The sequence below is a fragment of the Oncorhynchus nerka genome, linkage group LG12 (assembly GCF_034236695.1).
Source record: "Oncorhynchus nerka isolate Pitt River linkage group LG12, Oner_Uvic_2.0, whole genome shotgun sequence".
NCBI lineage: Eukaryota > Metazoa > Chordata > Actinopteri > Salmoniformes > Salmonidae > Oncorhynchus > Oncorhynchus nerka.
The window spans coordinates 21,198,710-21,212,050 of record NC_088407.1 but is presented as its reverse complement, the minus strand read 5'-3'; the positions used below and the strand labels follow the sequence as shown (position 1 = coordinate 21,212,050).

At 40.4% G+C, this 13,341-nt stretch overlaps 1 long non-coding RNA gene across 1 annotated transcript in view; it reads left to right on the top strand.

Moving 5' to 3' along the window:
* The window catches only part of LOC135574291 (uncharacterized), a 237,640-nt gene that overhangs the window by 52,548 nt on the left and 171,751 nt on the right, over window positions 1-13,341 (top strand). The window lies entirely within an intron of this gene.

Genomic DNA, 13,341 nt, shown 5'->3' with positions numbered 1-13,341 from the left:
TGGTCCAGCGATGGTGAATTTGTGCCCATAGGCAACGTTTTTGCCTGTGATGTCTGGTGGGGACCTGCCTTACAACAGGCCTACAAGCCCTCAGTCCAGCCTCTCTCAGCCTATTGCGGACAGTCTGCGCACTGATGGAGGGATTGTGCGTTCCTGGTGTAACTCGGGCAGTTGTTGCCATCCTGTACCTGTCACGCAGGTATGATGTTCGGATGTACCAATCCAGTGCAGGTGTTGTTACACGTGGTCTTCCACTGCGAGGACGATCAGCTGTCCGTCCTGTCTCCCTGTAGCGCTGTCTTAGGCGTCTCACAGTACGGACATTGCAATTTATTGCCCTGGCCACACCTGCAGTCCTCATGCCTTCTTGCAGCATGCCTAAGGCACATTCACGCAGATGAGCAGGGACCCTGGGCATCTTTCTTTTGGTGTTTTTCAGAGTCAGTAGAATGGCCTCCTTATTGCCTACCATCTGTAAACTCTTAGTGTCTTAACGACCGTTCCACAGGTACATGTTCATTAATTGTTTATGGTTCATTGAACAAGCATGAGAAACAGTGTTTATTAAACCCTTTACAATGAAGATCTGGGAAGTTATTTGGATTTTTATGAATTGTTTTTGAAAGACAGGGTCCTGAAAAATGGACGTTTCTTTTTTTTTCTGAGTTTACTATTTAGCCATGTAAGTATACTGTAAACGAACGGTATCCTTTCAGTTGAGCATACTAGCGTAGCACCATGCCTGTCTACTGGAAGTTGATGCTGGAAGTCAGAGCGTTCAGAGCGCACACTGGCAGAGGACTAGGGTTGATCTGAGCGTTCTGACCATCACAACAGCAGTGAAGCCCACATCACAAGCTAACTGGCTAGCTACTTCCAGGCACAAATGAGAGAACACTTTACTCTGACCATTTTACTCACCACAGCAGAGCTGGTTAGGCTGTTTTCATGTTATCCAGAGCATTGGTGACTGTAACTGTGTTGCTGGCAACAATTTAATGAGACTTTTTTGCCGACGTTATCTGACACCGGCCATATTCAACGGGTGATGAGCATTTGCAAATTCATCAAATATTCTGCACTCAGACCAGAGTGCTCTAAAATTAGAATAGATAGCCTGAGCTAATTTATGTTCATTGAGAACGCACAAAGACTATACCACTTAGCTAAGAATGATGTGAATAACCAAGTCAATAAATGTTGGGTAGTTAGGTAGATAGCATGTAGACAAGTTTGTTAGCTAGCTAACCTTCTGTTGACTAAACCCATTCCGAACAAATTTGCAAGGCTACATTCAAATGAGACTGCAATGAAAACTAATGGGACTGTAGCGACTGTGTTGGCATCAACATCTGGGGTGTGTTTCTATCCAAGCGTTGATTGACATGGTAATGGCCCGATCGTTTTGGAGAAAAGTTTAAATAACTGAGCCCTCAGACGCTGTACATTAAATTGTGACGTGTCATAAGTCATAACGTAATGTACAGCACGCATTAAAAACAAGAAAGGGACAGGGTAGGGGGATACCTAGTCAATTGTACAACTGAATGCATACATTTTTACATCATCCTTGCAAGCCTTCATGATTCTCAAAAGCCGCGAAAGCAGCTGTTTACTTCTGAAGATAACTTTAGCGCCGCCCTAAAAGCCCGATTCAAATTCAACACAAATCTTCAAATAGGTATGCAATGACACATACAAACTCTTTATAGTGTTTTATTTACATTTTAGAGACAGTTGGACAGATTGGGTGAAAAAGCTATTTTCCCACATGGCTAATCTCCCCCTTCCCTTTCACTAGGTTTCACTTCCCCAGCCGCTATTTTTAAAAAGACTTGACAGAGCTCATTGCCTTCTTTAATTACGCAGAGCTCATTGCCTTCTGTAATTACGCAGAGATCATTGCCTTCTGTAATTACGCAGAGCTCATTGCCTTCTTTAATTACGCAGAGCTCATTGCCTTCTTTAATTACGCAGAGCTCATTGCCTTAATTAATTACACAGAGCTCATTGCCTTCTTTAATTACACAGAGCTCATTGCCTTCTTTAATTACGCAGAGCTCATTGCCTTCTTTAATTACGCAGAGCTCATTGCCTTCTTTAATTACGCAGAGCTCATTGCCTTCTTTAATTACGCAGAGCTCATTGCCTTCTTTAATTACGCAGAGCTCATTGCCTTCTTTAATTACACAGAGCTCATTGACTTCTTTAATTACGCAGAGCCGGGCGGCATGAAGGTCTCGTCATTGATTTTGCTGGACAGGGGAGAAATTGTACTTCACAATGATATTCATATTACTTTTGACCTGGAAGTATTACGTTTTTTTGGGCACTAAAATAAGGTCAATTGTACGTTACAGCGTAATATACAGAAGTGCTATGATATGCTATGTGGTTCGTAACCATAGCGTAGCCAACACATTGTCAGCCAAAATAACGTTTAGCGTAACTTATTTGAGAAGTCATTACTTTACTACATTGCTCAACATTGTCTTAGCTTTGTCATATTTAGTTAAAGCAATGAATTTGTATCCGCTCTTGTTGGACTTCGGCTGCATATTTTCCACCTTTTTCCTCAAATTTGAAAATGTTGTGAAGCCACACCCATTTTCTAAAGAATTGCATTATGGGCCCTAAAAGTACGGAAATAGTGTCCACTGCGTGTATACTTCGTAATTCGGCAAATGTAGTACGACATCCGGGAACTTTTGGCATACTAACTCATACTATGACCAACAAGCATACTACATACTCAATATATATCACACATAGTAGGTTAGTGTGGTTAGTTTGAATATTCAACCACAACCATGGTCTCTTTTTTGTTTTCTTGAGTAAGGCAGCTCCAAAATGAAGGGGTTTCAGCCTATCTCAGTGCTTTCTGTGGTGGTGGTGGAGCAAGCCAGCAGAAAATACGGAGCATTGTACTGTGATTGGCTCAGTGTTCTGTCACTCACGGGGACACTACTTCACTACCAAGTCTAAGGGTAGAGCTCTAAAATTCTAGCCCCTTGGGTGCTGCCATAGAGTTACATTAGAACTGCCCATCCAAGAAGCCTCAAGGTCATTGGACACAGATAAAAGGACGTCAAATCATGTACAGTAGCTTTGATTGGACTAATCCTTTCAAAATCTTAGGTAGCAGTCATGATCATGAATCAAGTTGACAATCTACTGGCATATCCTTTTTAATCCTTGTCATCTAAAGAGAAATAATGAAGAGAAATTATAGATAAAACGTGTCGGTGCTCATCGGCCTTTGGAGATAAACATTACACAAGTTGGAAATCGCAAATTTAACTGCAAGCATTGCAAAGCAATCATTAGCCTGCTACTCAGGGGAGTGGCTTTGTGGTCCCAAGTCTAAGACTAGGGGTCTATTTTCCTAGTTTAAAATGATAAACAATCAACAGTGGCCATGCTGTCAATGAAGCATGATTTGTGCCTTGATCAAAGCAACTGTTAACTCAGAACTGCAAAATCTGACTTTAGTGAGTTTAAGACAACTGGGAACACTGGAAAATCGAGCTACGACTGGGACTATACGTTTTGAACTTTCATCCAACTCGGGCCTCTTTCTAGAGCTACGACTCGAAGATCACTGATGTCATCATGATTCAACCTTTTTTTTTTCTCAGAGTTCCCAGTTGTCTTGAAAGCGCCATAAATCCAGAGAATGACAGACTTTGATGACAAAGTTTGATGACAAAATTTGACCTCGAAGAACCGCCACGCCAGCTTCCTGTTCAAGTGAACACAGCACAACAAGGTGAGTCCAAAAATGCATTGTATGCTGCTGCATAAATGATATAATATGACAGGGATATATGTATACTGTAGCTAAGAAAGCAATACTAAAGGTATGTTGTGTAGTAAGCTGTTTGAAGAACATGTGCATCACCCTAATAATGTGGTCCATTTTCACCTCTTAATTTCGTCTACTGTTGTGACTTGGTGGTGCACATGTAGCCTGTAACCTGTTTTTGAGAAATGGAATCATCGAATATTGTAAGAGCTTTCATTGTCTGCTTATATGCCCCCTTTATTTATCCTAAAGTTCTGACTTGGTGTACAGGGAGAACACTGTATGTACGGCTCATGTTCTGAATTCTGTCACTACATTTCAAAAGTGCTGAACAAATAGTTATATAGACTACGTCCATCTTAGCTCACTCATTAATGTCTTAATCGAAATTGCGGATTGCCTCTTATCCACTTGTCGTCCCCTTATGCTATAGTTCATAAATCTCAATTGTCAGTAAACACCATTTGTTTAAGCAGGTAAGCCATATCAGCTATGTTTTTTTTAAATGCAGTAAATGAGGCTGAATGAACTATTTCGCTGCCAGACAAGGCTATGCTGATAGCCATGTGTAGCAGTGGTAAGGTGTTGGGACTGCTGTTGTGACTCTACTGTTGGGACAGCTTTATCTAGGCCCTAACAGTTTGTGGGGTACGTTTGTCACCGTTATAGTGTAATTAATGTATTGTTTAGTGTTGTGTTGTGTAGTGGCTTTGCTGGCATGCATCCCACTTTTTTTTGGGCCCCACCAATATTTACATGCCTAAATCATAACTGGTAATAGTAGACAGTAATTAGTGTGCATCAGTTGCCAGGTGACTCGTGCTCACCAGAGGTAGTGGTGCCAAAGAGGTAACATCAAACAAGCACTTGAAACAAAATAACTCACGTGGACCGAATCCCCACAAAGTGGGGCTGGTGCAGTTAGTAGGCACAAAGCAACTCAATGCAAGGCGAACTAAATACAACGGCTAAAATGGCTATACCCAGACGGCGGTTAGCTAGCTTTCATTCGCCGTGAGGACTAGGAGTGTGGCTTAAGCTCAGCACAGGCCGGTACTCAGTAAAACCTTACAAAACTCACTGCACTTGATCGAGAGCTGCCTGAGAATGTTTGTTTTCCATGGGGTACAGGGCCCATAATAACTTTGGGGGAAAAGCATTGCTGAAGCGGGTTTTGCGTGTGCAATTCGATGATTAACCGTGAGCTTTTGGTGTTAGCTAGCTAGTTTTCACCTAGTTGGCTAATAGCCTAGCTAGATAGTACCACGTTAGCTGAAGACAACCTTATGAATAGCATTGTTAGTCTTCAGTCTTGATAGTCTCTTTTGTCCATAGCACCATGAGGTATAGCTTGTCAACACTCATCAATCTCTTAGTACAGTTTACTATATCTGTAGAGGCGGAACTCTCAACCATTTACAATATTCCCAACTTGATACTAGAACACATCCAACAAATATAGCATTTTGCTTTCATCGTCATTGACAGTATTTTTAGCAACCACTGAGTTAGAGCTACTCTTTATTTCCTGAGTGGTGACCTGGTTAAATGCTCACCACACCACCAGTATGATCTTCTCTACAAGCTCAGGTTCTCACAGAGATGCTACTTCAGTGTAGGGTGGTCATTCACCCCCACCTCATATACAGATATATGATCTTAAATTAAACTATATGCAACCGGATTTAAACATTTAGTCCAACATGTTGCTTGATTGGTGGTTAGGATATTAGCTGGCCAAAATTAGGCGACATGAAAAGTGCAGTACTGTTAAAAAATCTGCATTTCCTGTGGTTAACGACAATCCTTAGCAACAAAAGAGTGACCAAATTAAGATCCTTCATCTGTAGACCTACACCATATTTGCTGCTATCCAACTTTAGTGTAATTTACTAATAAGTATTTGCACTGTTTTATCAATAAGGTACAAAACAAACTAAAAAGCTAAAACTGGACTGCAGCTTTAAAATGGCCAGAGACTTACCATGTCCTGCAATATCATTTTAGTACCATTTACTAATAAGCATTTGCACTTTATCAATAAGGAATAAAACACAAAAAAGCTAAAACATGAAACTGTCTTAATTTACATGATTGTCTTATTCCTTTTTTCCATCAAAGGTTTAGTAAATCAGGTAATTAGTGTTCATACACAAACTCACACACTCAGTACTTACAGAGTAACACACAGAGCAAGGTGGGCTCCATTCTGTCCTGCTGGAACTCTGAACTACAGTTCTTCTGACGAACCCCTCTACTTCCTATATGATGACAGACGGATTAGTTCACGCCTCTTTACCGTCACACAGAGAAATAGAGAGAAGCATTCTACAGCAATGTACAAAGACTGTGAAAAAAAAGAGTAACCGTTGCTGGTGAGTTTATTTTCTGACAAACATCTTGTGATTCGCTACATGGACTCACACTGGTTGCTTCCTCTTTAATGGATAAAAGGAGGGTGAAATGAGAATAGATACCTGAGATGAGATCAGAGCTTGTAGTTTGATATCATAATGTGCAGAAGGTTGTTTCATCTCTCCGCCCACAATGCACAGATAGATAGCTGGATAGATACTGACTATAGGCCTCCCTTCAAGCCTAGGGTGCTAACCTCAGTTGTTCCACTTAGCCCAAATAGACATCTTCACCCCCACCTCCTTCCCTCTCTCTTCACACACACACTACTGCTCAGTAATAGCATGTGTCAAAACCACAGTCAGCTAGCTAACTTATTCATTACTCAGATGGTTCTGAGGGACACATTCAGTTAAAAACTGTCTACATAGATATGTATTTGTGTTGTTTATGAGATGTGTATAAGGATAATGTATTTTTAATGTGTGTGTGTGTCTGGTCGTTTCAGTCAACATAAAAATCTCATTGATTTATTAAGAACAGTCCCCATGCTTGTATCAGAGAATGGTGAAACGATGCTAAAATAGTTATTGCTATTGCTTCAAATCCTATTGGGAATCAATTTAAATAAATAAGACAGACCACTTTTAACAGCACATTACTCAACATGAGACTCATGTTGCCTACGGAAGGCCTACAGTATATCGAAAAATATGACGTAATTACATATAGAGGATTGGAGGATTCTAAATTAAAACCAAAACCTTCCTGATGGGTCTCCCGGTGGAGACCGGCATGGGTATCTGTAGCAACGCATTTTGCATTGCGATGCGGTGGAGAGGGTAGTAAGTTTTAAGTTCCTCGGCGTACACATCACGGACAAACTGAATTGGTCCACCCACACAGACAGAGTGGTGAAGAAGGCGCAGCAGCGCCCCTTCAACCTCAGGAGGCTGAAGAAATTCGGCTTGTCACCAAAAGCACTCACAAACTTCTTCAGATGCACAATTGAGAGCATCCTGTCGGGCTGTATCACCGCCTGGTACGGCAACTGCTCCTCCCACAACCGTAAGGCTCTACAGAGGGTAGTGAGGTCTGCACAACATATCACCGGGGGCAAACTACCTGCCCTCCAGGACACCTACACCTCCCGATGTCACAGGAAATCCATAAAGATCATCAAGGACAACAACCACCCGAGCCACTGCCTGTTCACCCCGCTATCATCCAGAAGGTGAGGTCAGTACAGGTGCATCAAAGCAGGGACCAAGAGACTGAAAAACAGCTTCTATCTCAAGGCCATCAGACAGTTAAACAGCCACCACTAACATTGAGTGGCTCCTGCCAACATACTGACTCAACTCCAGCCAATTTAATAATGGAAATTGATAGAAATTGATGTAACAATGTATCACTAGCCACTTCAAACAATGCTACTTAATATAATGTTTACATACCCTACAATACTCATCTCATATGTATATACTGTCCTCGATACCATCTACTGCATCTTGCCTATGCCGTTCTGTACCATCACTCATTCATATATCTTTATGTACATATTCTTTATGTACATATTCTTTACACTTGTGTGTATAAGGTAGTAGTTTTGGAACTGTTAGGTTAGATTACTCGTTGGTTATTACTGCATTGTCGGAACTAGAAGCACAAGCATTTCGCTACATTCACATTAACATCTGCTAACCATGTGTATGTGACAAATAACATTTGATTTGATTTGATTAGACAGCTGTGCCACTGGGGAGGCCCCATCCACAAAGTATGAAAATACAGAGGTGTTGGTAAAGGTATATCGTCCTGCTAACAGCCCATAACGGGCTATTATAATACTGTACATGGTGTCCAGGTCAGGATAACCAAAACATTTCTTTATTAACGTGATGGGGATACATGATCCCCTTTGGGATCACCCCCCATCCCCCCTGAGCTGTAATGTGGCGCAGGGAACGCAAGAAATAATCCTAAAAATATTTAACCTCCACAGAATCGCTTGAAAAATGGCTCAAATGAAAGATAAAGAAGTTATTTATCTACCCAGCAAGTCAGATTTCTAAAATGTTTTACGGCGAAAACATAGCACATATTTATGTCCAACCACCACTGCATACATACCTCATTAGCATAGCCAAGTAGGAAAAAATATGCAATCAACAAACGCAGGAGTAAAAGAAAAATCATTTCACTAACCTTTTGAAATCTTCATCAGATGACAGTAATATAACATGTTACACAGTACATTCATTTTTTTTTCAATAATATGCAATATATATCCATAAATCTCTGTTTACAATTATGCATCGTTCAAAAAATGCTACTGCAATGTCAGGAGAAATAAAATAGCTCCGGCAGATAACGTCAGCTAACAAGGAATACACATCATAAACTTTGACTAAATATGCATGTTTTACATATGTATGGCAAGATAAACTTCTTCTAAATGCAATCGCTATGTTACAATTATTTTTAACGTTACATTTGGCGTTCACTAGGCTATAATAGGAGTCGGCGCCCCATTTAGCATACTGACTCCTCTATCTTGGAGTCGACAGAAACCCAAAATGAAGACATAAATATTCCCTTACCATGGCTGTTCTTCCTTCAGAAGACCTGGAAGGGTTAATACTCACCAAGTTAGTGTTCAGTTTTCAAGTCTGTGTCTTTCCGTTCTCAAACTAGACACTTTTCGGTCGAAATGTATGCAAATTTCAAGTGGATGCGCACCAAAACGTCGAAAGTATACATTATATTTCGAGTAAACTTGTCAAACTATGTTTATAATTAAGCCTTAACATGTTATAAAGGTCTACAGCAATCGTGAGGGCGAACAGAGAAACACACGTTGTTCAGTCCATCCTGAGGGAAAGAGAGAAAATTTCCCAGCTCCCATTGGTGAAACTTTTTTTTTGCGTCACCGGGACGTTTGGGCACGCTGAACGTCTCCTGAGCGCGCGATTCTCACAGTTACACGCCTCATCGAAAGCAGGCTTCACGCTGAAGACGTAGAAACTGTTTCCATGGTTATAACTGCTTGGGAAGTGTGTATACGATGACGTTGAAGTGGTGGCAACTTTTTTCATTACAAGAGAGACTTTGGGAGAATGCATGCCCTGAGACTTCTGCTTTACATAGAGACAAAATTTAAACGGTTTTATAAGCTTTAGAGTGTTTCCTATTCGATAATAATTTTTATATGCATATATTAGCAACTTTTGACAAAAATTTATCATGGTTTATATGGGTGCCGAATTCCTCCAGAAGGGGCAGTATTCAGGGCTAGCCCTAACTTAAAGACTATCAGGAAGAATGTAGGTGCTTATTTATTTTCATCCAAAGCCATAAATGAGTGATTCACTCAGCTTTATGTAGGTGCCGCTACAGTATATGACTGTGCCATCAACTTGATAATATATAACAATATTTTGGAGGTTATTTCATTTTCAAAAAAACAAAAATCAGCGATTGTAATCTAAATAAATGCCAAAATAGTATTTGTAAAGGCCAAAACATGAATTGCTGTTTTTAGAAGGTGAGAAATGCTGGGCCAATTGTGCGCAACCCTAAAGGACTCTCAATCACGGTCGGGTATGATACGTAATAATAACAATAATACTTTTTGTTGTATTATTTGTTTTGTCTTTTCTGGTGGATTAAAGTGAAATGGCAACCAATCAAATCAAATCAACGTTTATTTGTCACAGTGAAATGCTTACTTACAGGCTCTAACCAATAGTACAAAAAAAAGTTATTAGGTGAACAATAGGTAAGTAAGGAAATAAAAACAACAGTAAAATGACAGTTGAAAATAACAGTAGCGAGGCTATGTACAGAAAACGGTTAGTCAGGCTGATTGGGGTAATATGTACATGTAGATATAGTTGAAGTGACTATGCATATATGACAAACAGAGAGTAGCAGCAGCGTAAAAGAGGGGTTGGGGTGGCACACAATGCAAATAGTCCGGGTAGCCATTTGATTACCTGTTCAGGAGTCTTATGGCTTGGGGGTAAAAACTGTTGAGAAGCCTTCTGGTCCTAGACTTAGCACTCCGGTACCGCTTGCCATGCAGTAGTAGAGAGAACAGTCTATAACTGGGGTGGCTGGGGTCTTTGACAATTTTTAGGGCCTTCCTCTGACACCGCCTGTAGAGGTCCTGGATGGCAGGCAGCAATCACGGCCGGTTGTTATACAGCCAACCGAACTAAGAAATACATTTGACGATAGAATTCTCCCCCTACCCTCCGTCTAGGAAAGTTGCTAATAGCCATAATGACGCTGTGCAACGTGACCATGTGTGTTTGAAAGAGTATTCTCCAGTAAGCAACAATTTGTTTACATTCATTAACTTTGTTTAAATATTTCTGTAATTCAGTGATATTTATTCCCATAGTAATTCATTATCGATACATAACCAAATAAACAATGGCATTTTGAAAGAGTATTTGTATCATTATTTTATTAACGAAAACATAAAGATGCCATTATTAGTTACATTGTTTTAGTTTGAACGTGCAGACCGGCATTAAGAACAGCGGGAACGTTTCCTTTGTCAGTGCCATTATTAGTGCAATGCCCCTTAAAGTGTTGCTCTGTGCGACCCAGTGTGGCGGGGTATCCCATGGGCTAGGTCCGTCTTCTGTGCGTGGCTCTGCGGCCCATCCCATGCCGCTTGCCCTCATGCATTGAACCTTGTGCACTTTCTGTGGATAAAGCTGGAGAACTGCAAGTCAATCCCATTGTGCGCCACTTGGGAGCATTGACCAATATGACCAATATACAGTTGAAGTCGGAAGTTTACATACACTTAGGTTGGAGTCATTAAAACTTGTTTTTCAACCACTCTACTTTGTGCATGACATAAGTCATGTTTCCAACAATTGTTTACAGACAGATTATTTCACTTATAATTCACTATATCACAATTCCAGCGGGTCAGAAGTTTACATACACTAAGTTGACTGTGCCTTTAAACAGTTTGGAAAATTTCAGAAAATGATGTCATGGCTTTAGAAGTTTTTGATAGGCTAAATGACATAATTTGAATAAATTGGAGGTGTACCTGTGGATGTATTTCAAGGCCTACCTTCGAACTCAGTGCCTCTTTGCTTGACATCATGGGAAATCAAAAGAAATCAGCCCAGACCTCAGAAAATAATTGTAGACCTCCACAAGTCTGGTTCATCCTTCGGAGTAATTTTCAAATGCTTGATGGTACCACCTTCATCTGTACAAATAATAGGACGCAAGTATAAACACCATGGGACCACGCAGCCATCATACTGCTCAGGAGGGAGACGCGTTCTGTCTCCTAGAGATGAACGTACTTTGGTGCGAAAAGTGCAAATCAATCCCAAAACAACAGCAAAGGACCTTGTGAAGATGCTGGAAGAAAACAGGTACAAAAGTATCTATATCCACCGTAAAAACGAGTCCTATATCGACATAACCTGAAAGGCCGCTCAGCAAGTAAGAAGCCACTGCCCCAAAACAGCCATAAAAAAGCCAGAATACGGATTGCAACTGCACATGAAGAAATGTCTTGTGGTCTGATGAAACCTATAGAACTGTTTGTCCATAATGACCATCGTTATGTTTGGAGGAAAAGGGGAAGGTTTGCAAGCCGAAGAACACCATCCCAATTGTGAAGGACGGGGGTGGCAGCGTAATGTTGTGGAGGTGCTTTGCTGCAGGAGGGACTGGTGCGCTTCACAAAATAGATTGCATCATGAGTGAGGAAAATGATGTGGATATATTGAAGCAACATCTCAAGACATCAGTCAGGAAGTTAAAGCTTGGTCGCAAATGGATCTTCCAAAGCATACTTCCAAAGTAGTGGCAAAATGGCTTAAGGATAACAAAGTCAAGGTATTGGAGTGGCCATCACAAATCCCTGACCTCAATCCTATCGAAGATTTGTGCGCAGAACTGAAAAAGCGTGTGTGAGCAAGGAGGCCTTACAAACCTGACTCAGTTACACCAGCTCTGTCAGGAGGAATGGGCCAAAATTCACCCAACTCATTGTGGGAAGCTTGTGGAAGGCTACCCAAAACATTTGACCCAAGTTAAACAATTTAAAAGCAATCCTACCAAATACGAATTGAGTGTATGTAAACTTCTGACATGCTGGGAATGTGATAAAATAAATAAAAGCTGAAATAAATAATTCTCTCTACCATTATTCTGACATTTCACATTCTTAAAATAAAGTGGTGATCCTAACTGACCTAAAACAGGGCATTTTTTTACAAGGATTACGTCAGGAATTATGTCAGGAATTGACATATACCCTATTGAACAGGTAAGAGTAACTGTCTCTCCAGGGTACAGAGTGCTGTTGGGCTGGATGGTCAGAACAGGTTTCTCTGCATAGACACAATTAACACAATACCATTACCTTATACTTGTTACAGTATCATGAGACAAATAAAACACATTTGTTTTACTTTTCTACACAGAGCATACAAACACAACCGAATACTGACACGTACATCATGAATGACTCAATATAAATAGTGTATCAATCACCTATTTCAATTGAATCACCTATTTCAATTGAATCACCTATTTCAATTGAATCACCTATTTCTTTAAAATAAAATATGACTGAGAAAGGAAAAGCAGTGACAGAGACAAAGAGGATGAAACATAAAGATGGAGGTTTGATCAAATAAATGAATATCTAGCATCATCTTCACAACAGTGTCCACAGTAGATTCAACAAAGACCAAGAAAGTCATTACAGTACAGACAATAATACATCTTCAGTACTTTCAGTGTAGCACACAGAGCAAGGTGTTCTCCATTCTGTCCCACTGACCATCTCCGAACTACAGTTCTTCTGACAAACCGCTCTACTTCCTGTATGGTGAGTCTAATTACACACAGAGAAAAAAAGAGACAAGATTCTGCAGAAATGTATAAAGACTGAACAAAAGAACAGTAAGTGTTATTTTCTGAGAAATGTATTTTTATGGTTGTCTACATTAGTTATATGGCCCCAACCTCTTTATTGGAGGAAAGAGGATGGAACTAGAAGAGAGATCTGAGATCAGATCTTGTGGTTTGACATCAGAATGTGCAGATGTTTGTCTCATGTTGCCCTATGAACAGATAGATGGATACGGAAAGACAGACAGACAGACAGGAAGACATACACTGAGTGT